This window comes from Schistocerca gregaria, chromosome 4, assembly GCF_023897955.1.
Source record: "Schistocerca gregaria isolate iqSchGreg1 chromosome 4, iqSchGreg1.2, whole genome shotgun sequence".
Classification (NCBI taxonomy): Eukaryota; Metazoa; Arthropoda; class Insecta; order Orthoptera; family Acrididae; genus Schistocerca; species Schistocerca gregaria.
This window is the reverse complement of record NC_064923.1, coordinates 545,782,506-545,803,362: the sequence shown is the minus strand read 5'-3', so window position 1 is coordinate 545,803,362 and position 20,857 is coordinate 545,782,506. Positions and strand designations below refer to the sequence as shown.

The window sequence follows — 20,857 nt, the reverse complement described above, 5'->3', positions numbered from 1 at the left end:
TTCCTGCCACCTCATTTGCTGCTTCTTCAAACTTTTGCACTGTCCTCTTGGGTAAGTTTATTGCTTGAGTAATTGTCCTCTCCACACAAACAGAGTTCACTTTTAAGGATTCTTTTGTTATTTGTGCTGGAGTTGTGTTAGTATCAATTCTCACTGATTCTTTATCTGAGACTTCAGTATCCTTCCATTTAAGTTCTTTGCTGTTTTGTACACTTTCCTGTTTGTTTCCACTGATTCATAAATCTGTGTAGCAATTAGTTCTTTACCAGTTGCATTATGGTGTTGTCCATGTGCTGTATAAAGCTCCTTGTTACTAGGAGTATCAATAAAACAAGTGTTATGGAACCCTTTCACTATTTTTTTTAGTTTTCTGTTTGCAGATTGAATTTCTTGGTTTACACAAGACCATTAAGGGAGGTCATGTCTATGTGGTACACCAACTACAATCACCTTTGTATTTGTATTTTGTAATGCTGACAAGGCTTTATGTAGTGAACGAATTGCCAACTTGGCTTCATTCTTTGGTACATCATTAGCCCCTGCCCTGATAACTGCAAAATCTCCACTTGTCAACTTATGGAGGTCATTGCATTTTTTTAGTATTACACTAGTGGGGGCACCTGGTATCACCTTCCCTTCAACATCATATTTATTTGAAGCTACCATAGAGGTATAAGGAGACCTCCATGGAGATCACCACTTGCAACACCATCAACTGGATGTGGTAACTTCTGTGAACTATGTCATTTCCCTTGTTTCGCTGTTGCTAGAGACAAGAGTATTACATTAAAGCACATGGTGAAGTCATACCGTTATAACATAGCGTTAATTTTACTATTAATTATTGAAGCTAACTGGAGACAGGCAGGAAAGTTAAGGTTTCAGGTGGACAGAAGCCAAAATGTTACAGAAAAACGGGAAAAATAAAATGAATAACAACAAATACGAAACAGTAACATAAAGTGTGGAGAAACCAACGATCTACATTCTAAATGAAAAGACAGTAAAAGACTAACGATTATCTAAAAAAAAAAAGGAATATTGGAATCAATAACTAGAATTAATCTATGTAGGTCAATTACAGTCACAGACTCATAAGTAAATTATTTTTGCAATTGTATGCTCCAAAAAGTAATAGCATTTCTACATTTGTAATTGCTCTCTAAAACAACTCCAGTGTATAGCAAAAATTGTAATCGGTAACTAACTGTCCTCCTATATAGATCAATTCTAGTTATCAATTCCAATATTAGTAACTTTTTGGAGCAGTTCAGGGAGCAATTACAAGTGCAGAAATCATATTAGCCTACATTTCAGTGCACACACGTGTTGAAAGACTATTTAATTAATGAATCATCGAATGACTGGAATCGTTAACTAGAATTAACATATATAGTAGATCTATTCTAGTTACTGATTCCAACTCTTCGATGGTTCATAATTTTGGGCACTTTTGCTGTAAATCTGTGTACTATTTTTTTTTTTTTTTGTAAATTTCTTATCGACATGAGAACGAGCATGAAAAACTAATAAATATTGTAGGTATAGCTTCCGAATTTTTCTCTTTTTCATAGTAATGAAGAGAATAATAGCGTACATAGAAATACTGTAACAATTCAGTGCACACGTTTGTTGTTAAAACTGTCTAAATAACGAAATGTAGAATGGTTGGAATTAATCTATATAGGTCAGTTCCAGTTACCGATTCAAGTATTTCTTATAGCCTACTTTTTGTCAGTTTTCGTTACTTGTTTACTCGTCCTGTTAGATTTAACAATTAGTATTAAGAGTTAATGCTGCTGATAAATTTATGGCTTCATTGCGCACTATACTGTATTCGATTTAAAGGATCTCTGTGCTTTCCTTACTCGCATAAATTACGACAATAAGTTATTTCAGACATGTTTATTTATTTGTCCATATAAATCTCTTTTTAAGTACATATATTGTACACAGGATTTTGGACAGAAAGCCTTTTTAGCTATTGGATTTTCAAATGTCAGACATTAATTTTATAATTTTTTATGACAAATTGGATCTAGACAGTTAATAATTACAAATTTTTGAAATACTGTATATTTATAACATATTCCTACAATTAAAGTTACAAATTACATTTTTTCTTGCATAAGATACTGTGAGACTGAACAGTAGCAGTTTTTCAGAAGGTAGGATGTCACAGACTTTTTAAAGCTTCGTAGTTCAGTAAGAGATTTTATATGTCTTGGTAAGCTGTTGTAAAGTTTTGTTCCTGCATGATATATATGTATACTTCTTTTTCTGTTCTTATTTATTTACATTACTTTTCATTCTTGTCGCTATAATTTGTGACTAAATAATTAATCACATGAACTCTGTAATTTTAACGTATCCAACATTCTTTTGTTTACGAATATGGTCGGTTGCTTTCACTATGTAGCGTCTCTGCCTTAGGTATTACGTCATCCCTGAAAGCCGACGAGTGGAACTAGACACTAGAATTGACCTAAAAAGTCTTGCTATACATTTTGCACAGAACTTTTGAAGATTCTATTATTTCGCAAAATTTTGGGGGCTACTGAAGAACGGGGTACAACCCATCAGCTTTGACCAATGACGTCAGAATTGCCAGAGATGATTTATTAGACAGATTTAACAACAAAGACGAGTGTTCATAAACAAATGCAGGAGATAAAACAGATGGTTGGCATACATCACATCTAGTAATATTTCGAAGATAATGTTAAGAATATCGCATGTTTGAGTTCCAGTACTTCGGTAAAAAGTGAACAAAAAAAGGGATAGAAGGAACCTTAGCACGGAATATCTCAGTTGACATATAAATGAGATGTATCTCGAACTTCTGTCGATTTGTATTGCTTAGCTGAAATATGGAATACAAATTTAACGTATGTCAACTTCTTCATTTTCATTAGCATTAGTATCCTATTCTTCCGTTGATCTATATAGGTCGACTGAGGTACGGGAAACAAATTTTGCAGGTGTAGTTTCTTTCGCTTCTGCAACTATTAGCATTCTGTTCTTAGGTAGATAGTACTACTAGCGAAGGCGAAAAGACCTACATACAAAATATTTGCATCCCATACTTCAGTTGTCCTATATATACTTCAGTTGACCTATATAGGTCACCTAAAGAGTAGGATACTATCGCTAACGAAAGTGAAAAAAATCGATGTACATAAAATTGGCATCCTGGGCCTCAGTTCAACTACACGGAGGAGGAAACAAACGACATATATTATACCCTATACTTCAGTTGACCCACAGAGTTCAATTGAAGTATGGGATATTTTTTTTCCTTCGATACGAATAGTATTTGCTTAAAATTATCATTGTCTTTCTAGCGACGACAAAAAAAACGAGAACAGTAAACGTCAACTGAAGATACTACTGCTAGCGAAGGCGAAATATAGTCACATACCTAACATTTCTCTCCTGTTCTTTAGTTGACACATGGGTAAATGACATCAGTGTTACATAGGTCGCTTTTTTCGTCTATCTGGCACCAGTATACAGATTTTACGTATGTCAGTCGTTTCACCTTAAGTAGTCCTTGTACAGAACCGAAAAAAACGTAGTGATACTAGTACTAAGTAAGGGAAAAAGAGCAACGACTGCAAAAGTTGTATTCTCCACTGCATCTGACGAACCCACGATAAACACATAACAATTTAATACGACAAAGAAATACATCAAAACAGACAAATTCAGTACAACATGAAAATAAAAAAAATAAACTTATCACACGCAAACTCCTCCACAAAAAAAACAAAGCTGGCGTCAAGAATAAACAAATACCCACATAAACAAGAAACACAGCATCACGAAATAACTGGTATATATACACATATATAAAACCAAAAGTTCACATCAACGAAATGAAGTAAAATAATAAAAAAATATCCACAGAAGAAAATTACCTAACATAAGAAAATGAAGAATGATGGATCAATCCCAGAACATCCACATCAATATTTTAACTAACCCCACTGTATTCCTTAATTACCAGTTACACTCCTCTCCCTCCATCCCAATCTAAAATTAACTAACAAATTTTGGACGATACATTTGCCCAACATGTTTAAGGAAACACTTAATTGGGCAATTTATATTAAGTACATTATGTATATTCATCTGAATCGCTCTGTAGTGTCGAAATGCGTCGTGCCCCCTCCCTACAAGAGATTTTATGGCTGATCAATAACTTTCTATACTATTGGTACCACCTCCATTTGATGAAGATCTGAATTCAATATTATGATTCACGACAAGATGCTGAAAACCTCTATTCCCCAAATCCCTATATGAAGAAAAACTATCAGAAGTAACTACAGAACCCTCTGCAACATGGTATTCAATTAATTTCACCAACACTTTTTCATTCGATTAGGAACTACTTTAAAAACTGCATCATCACTCTGTGGACCTGAAATTATAGCCCTTCAAACCCCTAATCTCACCACAGGTTACCTACTGTTGTACTTGGTTTTGCCAAAATGAGACTCATCGATTCCGACTATAACACAACCCCCCCCCCCCCAAAGCCCCTATACGTTATACATTCCCCACGAACTTTGCTATAAAACGATTACCAGTATAAAACGGTACGCTCACTCACACGACATTCATGCACACACAACCATACAGGATACCTCAAACACCAGTAGTACGTAATTTTTTCTTATATCCCTCAATGTCAGCATCTCAAACCATGCTCCTCGTGTAATTGAGCACCATAGTCAATCCTTGCTACACCTCCATACAAATAAATCGTGAGAACGACGAGCAGACACATATGTTCACAGGCGCATATATTCGCAGCACTCACGACATCAAACGTAATCTGCAGACATTTGGAAAAGTCGAATGGTTACCATCATATCTATGCCTGAAGCCTGCTTTAAGTCTTCCATATTCAAGGGAATAGATAAGTCCATAACTACAAACGAAAATGAAAAACTAAACATCCTTCTAAATGAAAAGCTATTTCTTTCAAATTATCTCAGACTCAATAAGAATGAAATTAAGTACCGAAAGAATTCGAAAGAACTAATTATTTAAATCAACGTAAACGAAAAGAGTCTTACGCAATGTCTAGCGCTGTCTTTTAAAAACAAATCCATTTATTTCAATTTGCAGTGATGGCGCTTATTCACAGCAGACAACCGATTGATTATTCAGGTCAGTTCTAGTGTCGGATACCAACCGTCGGCTTTGACCAATGAGGTACTATTTGATGTTATTTTGTTTGTGCCGCAGATTGCTGTCGATGAACGTTAAATGATTTCTATGGATTTCCTCCTTACGCGCGTTTGTTTTCATCTCGTAATTTGTTTATGCATCTTTTGTTAATGAAAGTAGTCGTGATTTATAAGGTTACGATTTCTCGCTCCGTTCGTTATGGATAAGTAATTTTTTTTTTTCCTGCGGAAATCGTGCTTCAGAAAATTAGTGACCGTAAATTAACTATAAAATTTTTGCAGACACTGGGCGTCATTGTTGAATTTTGCAAGTGCAGTGTCTGTGGGAATTATGTGGGTTTGACAAGGTTGCATTATCACGAACTTCCGACGTATACATGTGGAGATGCAAAAAAAATAACAAATAGAGATCTATACGCAGGGGGACGTGGTTCGAAAGATCGAGGCTGAATTTAAAAGCAATTGTCATTCTAACCTACAATTTTTGCTATGAATATTCTTGCAAATCTGTCATGCATGAAGCAGGGGCTTCGTGTGGCACTGTAGTCGACTGGTTTTTGTAGAGAAGTCTGCGGGGAATTTATGAAGTATAGGAGGTCATTGGGGGCAGCCAGGGGTTATAGTTGAAGTAGAAGTCACATTTTGTAAAGAGAAAGTACGAAAGGGGCTACGAGGTTGTTGAGCTTTGTGTTTTTGGAGTAGTACGTTTCTGGAGTAGATTGTGCTCATGTTGTATTTAGGGTTGTATCAAATCAGACAAAGGAAGTCTTGAGATCCTTAATAGAAGAATATGTGGAAGAAGGTTCTGTAGCCACATCGGATGGGTTTGCTTCATACAAGGGGTTATCATCATTTGGTCGCGAATCACAATATTCAGCTTAAAGATTATAAGACGGGGGCATGTACTAATATTATCGAGGGATATTGGGGAGCTGTGGCCTGTGAAATCTGTTGTCAGGCGGGGAAAGCAAAGGATTTCAGTGTTGCAAGGCCATTTAGATGAATACCGTCTGAGGAAGAGTATTCCTAAAGGTTATTGTTTATTTCTTGCATTTATGAAAGTAGCCAGCAAAATGTAAAAGTCTCGTTTTGTTAGTTAGGTGTTAGTGGGTCTGGTACTTCTTTCTTGTTTTACGTTGCGTTTGTTTATGTTACTGTATTTTGCGAGTGATACTTTTTTGTTTCTCTGGAAGGAGGTTTTTCTGTCGTTTTAATATTTTCTGGTTACAACAGTAGGCCGAGGGGTATTGTTGTGACTTTGCTGGAGGGTTTATGTGATTCACTGGTGGTTTCATTTTTTTTATTATTTTAAAATTTTGCATCCGATTGAGGGCGGGTGGTAGGGAAGAACTGATTTGGGTGGTACCTCATTCGTGCCTGGCAGTTTGTGTTCCTTATTATTTTTTCATTAGTTATTCTGGATTTTCCTTCTTCCGTTACAGTTTGACCTTCTAACATTATTATTTCTTGTTATGTCCTTATTTTGTTCTTGTCAGTCTCGATTTTAAGACTCCTTTGGAAGTTCATATGTGGTAAGTTTCTTTTTATGTAGCCATTTTCCTGCTTTCCTTTTTCATGTTTCTGCTAGAGTTTTTTATTTTTACTGTCACTCTTGGTGTATCGATTTTACTGGGTATTACTTGGAGCTACTGTAGCTGGTGTGACTTTCGTGTAGTGTGTAATTATCGGTTGCAAGGTTTGGTCATTTTTGCGGTTTATTTCTTTGCGTGTGCAGTAATGTGTTTAAAGATTTTCGTTTTTTAAAGTCTAGTCGTATTCTGTATTTCACTAACAAGATCATTTTTAAACACGTTTCTGATATGTTATAATATTTTTGCACAACAAACAGTAAAATTGGAATCGTTAACCAGAAATAACCTCCTACATAGGTTGCTTCTAGTCACCGATTCACGCTATTCGACGGTTCATTATTTAGGACGTATTTGCAGTACGTGTAGAAAATATAATATATCTGCTTTCGTGTTCTTATTTGTTTCAGTCGTCTTCAACTCGTTGAAATGAAATTCGCGCGTAAATAATAATCGCTTTAAATATATTATTTTATGGCATGCTACATTCGTTTGTTTACGAATACGATCTGTTCCATTCAAAAATTGTCCATTGTAGCATCTTTGTCTCACTTATGACGTCATTGGTCAAAGCAGACGGGTTGTATCCCGGAATATGTTGATCTCTGTATATAGAGATTAGTGGCGTTGACGTATTAACACAAGTATTATTAATACATGGTTAGAAACATGGAGGTAAAAAAAAGAGAGCAGGTGATACTAAATCATAAACATCAAGCAGATATCCGCCATCTTAACTAGCCTATAACATTAGGCTCATTGCATTCATACCCCCATATTTCACCATGGTGACACTTCCCTGTGACGTCACTCTGACTGTGTTGTATTACTAAACCAAACACGCATTCAAGAAGTGATGTGTACATTTGTGGCAAAATGTTTTCATTAATGTGTTCTGTGGCAGGTGAAGATATTTTTCTTTGTTACAGAATTTGGGTCAACTGAAGAACGGGATACAACCGGATAAATTCTAGTGTCCGATACCACCCGTCGACTTTGACCAATGACGTCACGAAATGTGTACTTGCTATATTACAGGCGAAACCCCCGACATAACTAAAATTTGTGTCCCGTCCTTCACTTCACCTTTACACTGACGACACAACTAAAATTTGCATCCCGTCCTTCACTTCGCCTTTACACTGACGACACAACTGAAATTTGTATCCCGTCCTTCACTTAGCCTTTACACTGACACTACATATGTCAATTGGCGAGCAAGATACAAGTGTTGCGTATAGCTATATAGCTCAAGTAACGAATGGGATACTATTAACGTCCAAGGCAACAAGAAAACTGCACCCCATAGTGAAGTACGGGATGCAAATTGTACATGTGTCGTCTTCTTGTCTCCGTGTAGTTCAATTGAGTTACAGGTTGCAAATGTAACATAGGTCTATTTCCACCTTTTCGTTACGAGTGTACATATATCGAGGTCAACGGAAGTTTGGTATACATATATAACATACGTAGGTCCTTCTGTCATCACTAATACTGAAATGTACGTAAGAAAAGACTGTTAGTATTAGCGGAGACGAAATAAACAACACATCTACAATTTGTATCCCATGTTGCACTTAGGGTTTACTGAAGCGGAGGATACATCGTTCAAGTGAAGAAGAGGACAGTAATGCTAGTGAAAACGAAGAAATCGACTTACGACAAACTCGTATTCCGTACTGTACATAAACAACACACTTCGAATGAGCTTTTAATTTGTATCGGGTGTTTCATTTACGGTTTAGTGAAGCAGGGGATACATAGTTCAAGTGAACAACAGGACAGCAATGCTAGTTGAAACTAAGAAATCGACTACGCTGAACTTGTATCCCGTACTGCACTTCAGCAATACAGTTTGAACGACGTCCGAGATACAACTGACATACATGTAACGTGGTGTATTCTTTGCTAGTAATATACTTCATTCATTTCTTTCCATTGTATTTTGCGGAGAAATACTAAGATACAAACACGCGATATCGTTAACGTGAAAATACTACTGGCCCTTATATATGTGAAGTACAGTTTTTCTCTCTTGCATTTCTTTATTTCTGAACATTCTTCTCTGCTCTTTCATCTTTGTAATACATGCTCTCGGGCGAATTCTGACGTCATTGGTCAAAGCCGACGGGTTGTATCCCCTGCTAAACTAGACCCCACATTCCACATTGTTATCCTCAGTTCTACAGAAAACCAGGCTAACAGAATATTTGGTGAGATTAGCAACCTTGATTTCAGACACAATTAAAAGGAAGATATTAACCCAAATGAAGGACTGTAATTTATTATGTACGAAAGTTCTTTCCTGTGTAGGCTATGAAGAAGAAAAATCCAATTAATTTTCAGACAATCAAAGAGGAAATTTTTCGGCACTTGATTTGTTTTGTATGAGAATGAGATATGATCTTGAATATTCTGATGCGGCTGTTTTTGTTTTATGAATTCTTCATTACTCCTTGGAAACTGAAAAGCAGTGAGGAAGTTCTATTTCGCAAGTTACAAAACATTAGTAGGGAAACTCGAAAACACAAACCAATGGTGAATTAAAACGATTATAGCCAAGTGTTGTGGACGTGTTTGGTGGTTCGCATTGAAATTTGCAAAAATTTGACCTAATCTGCCTGTAGAATACTGAAACGAATTTTATGTAAGTTGTCAAACTCTCAAATTGCTTAAATAGTAGATTAGTAAATGACAGATTTCCCATGATACGTTCAGAAAGAGTTCGCTGAGTTATCGTGACAATTCACACACTCAGGTCACTGGTCGAAATACGTATTTATGCTTGCATATTACGAAAATACACATTTTCAGTGATACATCACTTTAACAATCTCACCAAGACGCAGAATTTTAGGTACTGTTTGTTGTACTAAAATGTCGGGAGATGTGACGTTTGTCTGTGGAATGTTTAATACTGTTTATTACCATTTTTTAGGGTCCATATCTCAGTCGATAAAAACGGAACAAAAGGCTGCATTCACAGTGGCTGGCTGGCGCCAGAGGTAAAATGCGCTAACACCGGCCGACGACAAATGCGTGCAATTCCCTTCGTCAGTTTTTGGTGGCGTCAAGGAGGTCAGGACAGGTTAAAATCTATTCTATATACGAGAAGTAAGGTACGTTTTAACCTCCATGTGTGGGAAGGATAGCACACACAACGCCTCTCCTCTGTGCTTGGAGACGAATACTACAATGCGGCTTTTGTTATTAAAAGATGTCAAATGCATGTGAATGACCTATGCTTGTCTCAGTAATTCGGACTACCACACAAGTTTTACAGATATTTGAATTGAAGGGAGAAAAGTTCTGTTACATACTCGATATGATTCGTAATGACTTTGAAAAGCAATGCAACAAACACTCTGTTTTCCTGAAATTCAAGAAATACAGATATACAGCAGTTAATCTTCAGTGACTGTCATTCATCAAACTTGCGAATCACAAATACGAAAATATTTGTTTTGTAAAAAGAAAAAAAAATCGTTTCCTGCTGTTCTGTATTTTATATCTCCCAGCCTCCTTTTTACTCTGAAGCATCTTATGTGGGATCTAGAACGATACAGTTTATTTTTGATATGTGTTATTTTTAGATTTTCAAGTAAGCGGTTCTAGGCGCTACAGTTTGGAACCGCGCGACCGCCATCCCTCGGGCATAGATGTATGTGATGTCCTTAGGTTAGTTCTAAGTTCTAGGGGACTGATGACCAAAGTGCTCAGAGCCATTTGAGCTGCGTTTCTAATGTAAATAAGTAATTACTTACAGTTTGTTGGCATTCAGCGACTGTTATCTAGCGTATTTTTTTCTCCCATGTAGCCTTTAACCTTTGTCCAAATTAATTCCATGGGATTATACTGACATTGATATGTAGGTAGACGCAAAACTGAGTGACCACATTCACATGCAGGAAGGTAAAGTTTACTGTATGAAATATTTTTATCTTTAACCCAGCGCAAAATATCCAATTTCCTGGTGTTTGTATTAGGTGTTTTCTCTGTAATAGCTGAATAACAACTGGCACGGCACTATCATGCGCAAAAGTATCCGAACGAAACGAACTGTGAGCAGCCTGATTTGCATGCAACCAACATAACGTAGCGGTCTATCTAGCAGGTCCTCTAATCGCTTTGCGGTACAGTCCTTCGACTATACAAAATGGATACCACGAGAGACCACTAGACAACACTATTCTTTAAGGCCATCAGTGCAATGTAACATCACACTATGGTCCTACAAAAACTAGAAAAACATATAATTTGAGATGATTTAGTTCCTAATGCTTGCACAGTTTACAATGATTTTCAAAAGCGTTGACATCTCATTACAATCTGGAAAAAACTAACTATGGCACTGGCTGGAGTGGCCGAGCGGTTCTAGGCGCTACAGTCTGGGACCGCGCGACCGCTACGGTCGCAGGTTCGAATCCTGCCTCAGGCATGGATGTGTGTGCTGTCCTTACGTTAGTTAGGTTTAAGTTATTCTAAGTGGAACTGCAGGTTATGTAGCAAGAGTAAGTTAATAGAGGAGCAGGAGCGTAAGATCTGTGGTGCAGTTGAAAAACGCACAGGAGAAGCTAGATAGGATGAGGAGGGAGGAGGGGGTTGGGGAATGGGAGCTGGCTGTTGGCAAGAGATCTGCTAGGAGAGGGAGATTTTCAGATAGTTTTACTATTGGTGTTTGTAATAGATATGATCAACTGTCAGAGTCTAGTGGAGAGGAATCTCTAGTAGCTGTAGATGTAGGAAGTATGCAGCAGACCTCAGAAGTTACAGTGGATAGGACATTTGCAAAGTCTAAGAGAAAGAAGAAGGTTCTGCTGTTAGATAGTTCTCACAGTAGAGGTGTAGGCCAGCAGTTGCAGGAAGTTTTGGGGAGTTACTACCAGGTCATCAGCATTGTGAAGCCTAATGCAGGATTGGCTCAGGTGGCTGTTAACATAGGGGGGTTATGTAGGGATTTTACTAAAGAGGATCAGGTAGTGATTGTGGGTGGGGCTGGTAATAGTAATGATAGGGATGAGGACTATGACATAGGTGGTGACCTGTAAAAGACACTCAGACTGGCAACACGAATGTGCATTTCGTGGAACTGTTTCAGCGTCACGATTGGCCTCATCTTAATACAGCCGTCAGGCGTAATAACATGAGACTTGGGGGTGCGCTGATGACAGAAGGCATGAGTCACATTTCAGTGGTGTCGGTGGAGTCTATCGACAGGACGGATTTCACTAGACATGGCCTACACCTCAACAGGTACGGAAAGGAGAGGTTGGCAAAGCTTATAGGTGACAGCAGAGGTGGGGGTGGTGGGATCACTCATGGGAAAATTCCGGTAGTTGTGGGTGTTAGAGCTGTACCTTTCTTAGACTGAAGTCATCTGATAGGTATTCCTGCTTAAGGGAAGTCTCTCTAACAAAGAAACCACTTTAGACAAAGCTTAGGTATCCGATTACTGAGGGAATTAGTATATTTCATCAAAATATACAGGGAATTAGAGATAAAGTCAGTGAACTGCTTATAGATGTTGACTCTGAAATTATTTGTATATCTGAACGCTTCTTAAAAAAGGAGATAATTCAGAGGCTTCCTTTACCATAATACAGGTTGGCTGGCAGGTTTTCGAGGAGCTCTTTGCGGTGTGGGGGAGTAGCCATGTATGTGAAAAACGGTATCCCATTTGAGTCAATTAATGTTTCAAAGTACTGCACTGAAAAGGTGTTTAAATGTTGTGCAGGTGTGGTTAAATTTAGTGGAGCTAAACTTCTTACTGTTGTTATGTATAGATCCCCAGACTCCGATTTCACAACATTTTTGCTAAAGCTAGAGAAGGTTCTTGGTTCACTTTATAGGAAATACAAAAAGTTAGTCATATGTGGTGACTTCAATATTAATTGTATAAGTAATTGTGCAAGGAAAAGGATGCTGCTAGACCTCCTTAATTCATATAATCTTATGCAAACCGTATTCTTTCCAACAAGAGTGCAAGGGAACAGTAGAACAACCATAGACAACATTTTTGTTCATTCCTCATTACTAGAAGGGCATTCTGTTAGCAAAAAGGTGAATGGCCTTTCAGACCATGATGCACAAATTTTAAGTCTAAAAGATTTTTGTGGTGCAACATATGTTAAATATAGTTACCAACTTTTCAGGAAAGCTGATCCAGTTGCTGTAGAGACTTTTGTAAACCTTATCAAGGAACGAGAGTGGCAAGATGTTTATAGTGCTGATACAGTAGACGATAAATATAATGCTTTCCTCAAGACTTTTCTCGTGCTCTTTGAAAGTTGCTTTCCATTAGAACGTTCAAAACAGGGTACTAGCACAAACATGCAGCCTGGGTGGCTGACTAAAGGGATAAGAATATCTTGTAGAAAAAAGTGGCAATTATATCAAAACGTTAAAAACAGTCACAATCTAAATGCAGCAGCCCATTACAAACAGTATTGTAAGGTGCTTAAAAACGTTATTAGTAAGGAAAAAAGTATGTGGTATGCAGATAGAATAGCTAAGTCTCAGGATAAAATTAAAACCATATGGTCAGTAGTAAAGGAAATGGCTGGTCTGCAGTGACAGATCGAGGATATAGAAACAGTGCGTAGTGGGAATGTCTGTGTTATTGATAAGTCGCATATATGTACAGTATTTAATAATCACTTTCTGAATATAGCAGGTGAACTAAATAGAAACCTAGTTCCAACAGGGAATCATACAGCGCTCGTAGAAAAAAGTGTTCCGAGACTGTTACCTGAAATGCTCCTCCATGACACTGATGAGAGGGAGATTGAGTTAATAATTAAATCACTAAATACCAAGAACTCTCATGGCTATGACGGGGTATCTAGCAGAATGCTGAAGTATTGTTCCATGTATGTTAGCCCAGTACTTAACCATATCTGTAACTTTTCCTTTAGGAGTGGTCGGTTTTCTGACCGATTAAAGTACTCGGTAGTGAAGGCACTTTATAAAAAGGGAGACAGGGATAATGTTGACAATTATACACCTATTTCTATGCCATCGGTGTTTGCTAAAGTTATTGAGAGGGTTGTATATACAAGGTTACTGGAGCATTTAAATTCACATAATTTGCTGTCTAATGTACAGTTTGGTTTTAGAAATGGCTTAACAACTGAAAATGCTATAGTCTCTTTTCTCTGTGAGGTTTTGGACGGATTAAATAAAAGGTTGCGAACGTTAGGTGTTTTCTTTGATTTAACGAAGGCTTTTGACTGTGTTGACCACGAAATATTGTTGCAGAAATTGGACCATTATGCAGTAAGAGGAGTAGCTTACAGTTGGTTCGCCTCTTACTTTAAGAACAGAAAGCAGAAGGTAATTCTCCGCAATATTGAGAGTGGTAGTGATGTTCAGTCCTAGTGGGGCACTGTTAAATGGGGCGTTCCCCAAGGGTCGGTGCTGGGGCCGCTGCTGTTTCTTATTTATATAAATAATATGCCTTCTAGTATTACAGGTGATTAAAAATATTTCTGTTTGCTGATGACACCAGCTTGGTAGTGAAGGATCTTGTGTGTAATATTGAAACATTATCAAATAATGTAATTCATGAAATAAGTTCATGGCTTGTGGAAAATAATTTGATGCTAAATCACAGTAAGACTCAGTTTTTACAGTTTCTAACTCACAATTCAACAAGAACTGATATTTTAATCAGACAGATTGGGCATATTATAAGCGAGATGGAACAGTTCAAGCTCCTAGGCTTTCGGATAGATAGTAAGCTGTTGTGGAAAGCCCATGTTCAGGATCTTGTTCAGAAACTAAATGCCGCTTTATTTCCCATTAGAACAGTATCTGAAATAACTGACATTTCAACACGAAAAGTAGTCTACTTCGCATATTTTCATACGCTTATGTCATATGGTGTTATTTTTTGGGGTAATTCTTCTGATCCAAAAGGGTATTTTTGGCTCAAAAACGGGTTGTTCGAGCTATGTGTGGTGTAAGTTCTAAAACCTCTTGTCGACCCCTATTCAATAGTCTGAGAATTTTGACATTGCCCTCACAGTATATATTTCCTTTAATGTCATTTGTTGTTAGCAATATTAGCTTCTTCCCAAGAGTTAGCAGCTTTCACTCAGTTAATACTAGACAGAAATCAAATCTGCATGTGGAATGCACTTCCTTGACTCTTTTGCAGAAAGGAGTGCAGTATTCTACTACATCCATTTTCAATAAGCTACCACAAAAACTCAAAACTCTTAGCAGTAGCCAAAACACTTTTAAGTCTAAACTGAAGAGTTTCCTCATGGCTCACTCCTTCTATCCTGTCGAGGAGCTCCTGGAAGAGCTAAAAAATTAAGCAAATTCCAGTGTTACATACTTGGTTTTCTTTATTTAAACTAAAGACTGTCGCATGAATATGTTTCTTATATTTCATTTTATCTGTTTCTACAATCTACAACTGAATATGTTTCTTATATTACATTTTATCTGTTTCCACAATCGTGTTATACTTTCATGTATTGACTCGTTCCATGACCATGGAGACTTCTTCTTAATGTGGTCCCACGGAACAATAAATAAATTTAAAAAAATAATAATGATAAAAAAGTTGTAGGGTACTGATGATCTCAGAAGTTAAATCCCATAGTGCTCAGAGCCATTTGAACCACTTGAACTATGGCACATAAACTATGTAGCAATCCTTAAACAAAGACAATATTTTCATGAACATTCTGAGACAATGTCTCGACTAATAAAAGTCTGTGACAGTTCAAAGTATTTTTTCCTCTGTATAAGGTTTTCCCGCACCTGCTAAATGTCCCAGTGACAATTTGTTTCTGCACAAACTGCTCATTAAAGGAACTACTTAAAGAAAACACGATAAACAGCGGTAAACGCTCTATAGAAACCGCAATATTAATGGAGTATAATTAATAAAGTTACTGTACTAATTATTCATAAAGAATTATTTGCCCACATGTTTGAACTATAAATGATACGACGACATATTTTGTTCTGAATCTGGACAGAAACCCAGCAGACATAGTCACCATTAAGTAAAATACACTTTCGCCCCTGCCTGAGACTTGATCAAGGCAACGATTATCAAGACGTTTAATATACTCTCCTTCACAAGTAACCAAGTATGCATGTGCTGGAAATTGGAATGCTGTGATTTAAAATGTTGTGATGGGATTTTATACCCAGCATGTTATCTGATTGTTAACTAAGTAAAATCAGATGTTAAGAAACGAATTTATTAACCATCAGCGAGCTGTATTAATATGAGATGAGGGTACAATTTGTTATGCTTGCCCTGGGGTCGAACCCAGCGCCTACTGTCGCTGTTTCCCATCCATAAATAGATGTTAAGTATCAACTGCTTGCTCACCAGCACTAGAAATAACGGTACCTATCGTTATTGTTGACTATCCATGAACAAACATAAAATATGCAAATTATTTATCGGTGGTTTGTCAATGTGCACATGTTAGGGCGTAAAATGAAATTATGAATATGTTTGTGATGGACCAGAGTTGCAACCCAGATATGTTCCATTCCCAGAGGTCCGAATTCGAATTCCAGTCGAGGATCAAAAATTGCAAAGTCTCAAGTTCAAATTAAATATGAACACTGTGTACGAATAACCATTCCTAAATTAAATGAAATCAAATTTTTAGTGCTAGTTTACTGGCGACAGAGTTTGTGCCTCCGGCGGCTGTCGCCTTCGTTCTGGCACCATTTAAACAGTCTCTGACACTGTTGCTAATGAAGGTGTATTGTGTTTAATGCGGATTCTGAACCACTGTGCGACGTAACATTCTGGACCTGGGGTTACTATAGGTGCATTAGATCTTTTCGTGAATGTTAAAAATTTGCACCATAAGTGAGAATCGAACCTACACCCCTCAATTATCAAACTAAGATCAACCCAGCAGACCACTTCAACTCACAGTTGCTAACATCTTGATTGTGTTGTTGTGACCGATTACGTGCCTAGAAGCTGTGAAAAAATCCGGCTCTCTCTATTAATTGGTTAATTACTTGCTAGTTTCTAATGCGAGCATTATTCTAATCTCATGACTGCGTGATATAAAGAACATTCTAGTCTTCATAGCTCCGATTTGATGCAAATATGAAATTTTTTCTATGACAACTAATTTTTTAGTTCGAGAAATACAACTGCAGCGTGTGAGGTTGCAAGATAATTCGACGATTACTGTAATGGTTGCTATTATTATCTTCATTATGCTGCTATTACACATGTGATTGAAGAAAAAGTGTATGCTCTTTCATCATTTTAGAACCATGTGCCCAAATATAGTAATTATGTAGTGCCTTCCATGTATAGAGAATACTTTTCGATTTAATGCCGGAAATCTCCAATTCTTCGTTACTCACATTAAAATTGAATCAGTAATTGTAAAAACAACATTAGTCCAAAAAAGTAAATTTTTCAGGAGAAGCAAAAAACTGTCTACGGGCTAAATAATGGACAGTAGGATAAATCCATTAATTTTAATATTGACTGTGTATGTTAGGTAAGCTTTAACAATAAAACAAAGTACTTTAAATGTATTAACTTTGCATGAACGTTTTTTTTTAATTGTACTGACTCATGTTGTTATTGCAGGATGAACATTTTGGACTGACATTTTAACATCAACATTTGTTTATGTTATCAAAAATCACTTTGTTGTATAAATTTAATATACAGTATTACTTGTACATTGTCTAATATTGTTCTACAGAGAAATTGAAAAATATTGTTAATGTATGCACACACTGTATGGAAAGAGTAAAGATATGACAATGTATATCGTGACATTAGGAATTAAATTTCTTATTTCACCTAACAGGACAATGAAGGATTAACACTACACTATACAGGTTATTTTACACAAAAAATTTATTATGAATCATCTTCCACAGAAGGCCTCTCAGTCAATTCCAGATAAAAGGCTTTGTGCTTATCAGGAATATATTGCATGAATTGTCCCACATGTTTATTTTTTTGACATTGATTGCGACTGTGTTATTATATGCAATTTCTGTAGGCAACTTGGGATCTGTCTGTAATGAATGTCGCAATGAAAAGCGGTGTTTTACGAGACCATCAATATGATAGAAACAGTCAACTTTACCTGGAAATATTTCACTGTGATGGAAGCTCATAAATAAGGACATTGAATTTTATTTTACTGCTTTTGTCCACATTCATCCCATAACTGTCGTCAGACAAACAGGATCGCTTATAAAATTTGGGCCACCATTTTCTGTAACCCAAAATCTCTTCCATGGTAACAAGCTTTACATTTATATTTTCCGCAGGGCACCCATCTGAGAGCAGGTGTAATTCATTAACACTATCAGGTATCTCTGTGTTGATGTAATCAACAAAAAATGAACATACTTTGCTAGGTCCTTTGTAGACAGTACCTTCTTGGTACAGATATACCTTAGATTTGTTGCTCTTTAGGTCTGTAATACGGAATGCGTTTACGTTAATTTCCCATAAATAAAAAGCTTCCTGTACTGGGAGCTTAGGCAACTGTAGATTTTACATATAATCGAAACACAATGGTACCACATGCTCTTTTTCTGCACACTTCTCCTTAACAGCATCCATCTTTAAATATAATTTTTTTCTTTTTCTTTTATGTACCGATTTCCGCTACAGCCACACGCTTAGCATTATCATTCAATGACGGACTCTTAATCTTCACTGAAAGTGACTCACAAGAGCTGCAATTATCGATTTGCAGCTGCCCAAAACGTAAGTTAAAACGCTTATTGAATACCCTAAAATAAATTCCGTATGACACTCTGGTATGAGGATATAACTTCATGAAAAGTTCGTACATACTTTTTATAGATAATTCAGGATGTAAGTAATACATTTCTTTGCTTGAATAATGTGAGATTTTCGTAGGGAATGTTTTAATATGCTCCTCAATTATCGATAGGACTTCCTGTGGTGTTGCATTGGTTGAAGCAGTACATCCTCTACTGTCACATGGGCCAACATTATTTTTCACTCAGTTACAAATTCGTCCCACATGTTCATTTGTAATGCCAAAAAGGCTACAAAATACCTTTTTGCACACTTCGATCCACCCAGCATCACCAGTTACCACATGATATCGATAATTTAGTGCCCTTGTCTTAGGCTGGCCATCACTTTTCCGGGGTCTACTGTGTACCACGTCTTCTTTCTCGTTCAGCCCTGCAAGGTAACCATCTTGTGTGTTCTTACTCTCAAAATTGTGAAATTTAGTGAATATATCTATCGGTTCATGTTCAGAGATCCTCTTGAAACATAGTGTCTTACATCTGAAACATATTAATTCACGAATACCAATCTCAGGAAATGTAAAAGCGTTGCAAAAAATATTATTTACGTAAAGTCAATTATTTTTTATTGATAGAGTAAATTCTGCATACTATATTTTCGTACCATAAAACGTATAACAGACTGGAACCTCTAAGAAGTAAAATATATACAGGCAAGAGATTCATTCACATAGTCTTTGAACTTACCCACAGTCAGGTCCTATTTTTACAGCATTAATTTCTCTTCCATTGTGATTCATGTAACCAATTCCCTTCGTTCTGGCAGCTTTTATTACATTTCTTTTATATAGTTCTGGTTGCTTACCTCTCTTCTTCGACATTGTCCATAGATAATCCAAACAAACGTCTTCTATAAACAAAACTAAACGACAATGTATACTCAGCTGTTACAACAATGCACACAGGTAACAAGATCACAGGCGTCAGATGTGCTGCCATCTGGCATGGATTCTACTCACTACATGAAACAAGATCCGAGTATGTTCGTTTGGTGCTGCCATCTTCCATTTCTTGCAATAATGACATAAATCCTGGACTAATGTTGATACTGCAAAGAACATGAAAAACTGTATGCCTGTAAAAGCATTCATATGTGTAGGACAAGTGTGTTTTTTGCATAGGTGCTGCATATAAGTATCCTGAAGGCTTTTCGGCACATATCTAATTTTTGCCAAAAAGTGGACATGTATTGCTTTTACAATTACCTATTCAATTAAATTAATTATTGAAACCTTTATAAGAGAGCGGAAATCGTGTTGCTTTTCTTTATTTATTTGCGCTTAGCAACGATGCTGGTAAAATGTGAAATCTGTAGGTAAAACACAATTCAAAATACAGGGATATTAATGTCTGCCATTAAATGTCAATTGTACGCTTTACAGATTACTTGGTCAGACTGTTGTGAATCATATGGGAGTTACGTTGGTGCTGATTAATATCTCCCCCATTTTTGCGTGTCGTGTTTAATAAACTACCGAAAAGACCATATGCATTGTGCAATATAGTAATAAAATTGATTACAACTTATGATAACGCTACAAAAAAGTCTGCCTTCTTAAGGCAAAGTACCCCAAATCATTACGAATTAGCAAGAGGAAGTTAAAAAAATCATTCAGTGCCACACTTAAGTCAATATTATTGACAGAAGCAGAAAAAAACGGATTAACATGTGTGCAATTCTGTAAATGTTATACATCCACGGACGAGAGATTAGAAGTAGCGATATAATGGTGGAGATGTCTTTACTGATTGTTGATCTGCCTTCGAGATTCTATTTCGCAGGGAAGGAAAAAGTGTTGTCGCCACCAGTATTTGAACCGACAGCAAGTGCTGTTCGCAATTTCATGTCCAAGCACTTTTCCCCTACACTCTCAGCCATCTACAACAAACCTATCCTGTGTGTCACCTCAATCGTACATTCGTCAGCTAAACAGCGACGTAAATAGCGAAACCAGCTGCAGTTTCTGTTGAAATGAGCTTCCTGGAATCAAAATTATTCATTGATACCTTCCATATCATCCTCTAAGGGAGAATCATTCAGGATATTTAATGAGAATGATAAGGTATTAGTGAGTGAATTTAGTAGGAAACTTTTGCACCAGTCCAGGAAGTAATTCGAAGCTCACATTGCTGCCAAATGTATGCTGTAACGTTGCCAATTCTCCATTAGACTGGTGACAGGCAGAAGACGCGTGCTAATGCGAAAAGTCTCTTCAGCTTGTAACCGTAGGACAAGCTCGCGCAACACAG

The 20,857-nt window shown here is 36.9% G+C and overlaps 1 protein-coding gene across 1 annotated transcript in view; it reads left to right on the top strand.

The window, feature by feature from the left end:
- Positions 1-9,309: 9,309 nt before the first annotated feature.
- LOC126267803 (cilia- and flagella-associated protein 157-like) overlaps positions 9,310-20,857 on the top strand; it is an 86,124-nt gene continuing 74,576 nt past the window's right edge. Inside the window, exon 1 of the mRNA XM_049973108.1 lies at positions 9,310-9,437. The gene's annotated coding sequence lies outside the window, so the exon portion shown is untranslated. The remainder of the gene's footprint in view (positions 9,438-20,857) is intronic.